The sequence below is a fragment of the Arachis ipaensis genome, chromosome B2 (genome assembly GCF_059453495.1).
Source record: "Arachis ipaensis isolate K30076 ecotype BB chromosome B2, ASM5945349v1, whole genome shotgun sequence".
In the NCBI taxonomy this organism is placed as follows: domain Eukaryota; kingdom Viridiplantae; phylum Streptophyta; class Magnoliopsida; order Fabales; family Fabaceae; genus Arachis; species Arachis ipaensis.
Window position 1 is genome coordinate 118,975,194 of NC_142437.1, and position 924 is coordinate 118,976,117.

Below are 924 nucleotides of genomic sequence, written 5' to 3' on the forward strand. Positions count from 1 at the left end.
ACTTCAATATAATGATGAGGTGGTGAAATTCAAGAAATCAAAGTTTGTAAATTAAAACATATATTATGAAGATTAAAGTTCACGCGAGAAAGAAAAAATGAAAATTCACAGTATAAAGATGAGCGTCTTAAATATATATATAAAACAAATTAATTTGTAGCAGTTCATATCTAAACTGTCGTTATCTTGATCAGTTTTGTAGCAAAAGCTAAATCTTAGGGTCCGTTTGGATAGCTTTATAAGTGGCTTTTTTTAACTTTTAACTTATGAAAAGGTGTTAGTATTAATGTCTGGTACAATTTTCAAAATAAAATTACAACTTTTTAAAAAGCTATTTTAGTGCTTAAGCAGAAGTTAAAAAAAAAAAGACTTCTCTTATAATAAAAAACTTTTTATCAATTTTCTCTTCAAATAAGTACTTTTAGAACTAAAAAACCAAACACAAAACAACTTATTTATAAATTACTTTTAATATAAACATTTATTGTTTAAGCTATTTCTTCAAAAATAACTTAATTAAGTTGTTTACACAAACTGAGCCTTAGTCCAAAACCACCACGATTCCGCTACTTTTATGGCGGTTTCAAAAATGTTGCTAATTTTTTGTCGCTATTTGGCATATCCGTTGTAGTGACATTTTATTTTTCATATTTCTCCATTGTAACATAACATTACGGATAGATGATGTAACTACTTCCTAAATTTAGGAATAATTTTCAACAACATAGACCTAATAATGTGTGTATATATATATTCCATAGAATTTACCGTAAAAGGATTTTTATGCATGGAAGGTTATTTTTTTTAGATACTAAAATAAGATAAATTAAAATGTTTCTTTGAGACAAAAAAAAAAGGACGTTATATAAATTAGGAAAAGTTTAGGGCCAGCAATTTTATTAAATTTTGGTCAGTATGTAACCA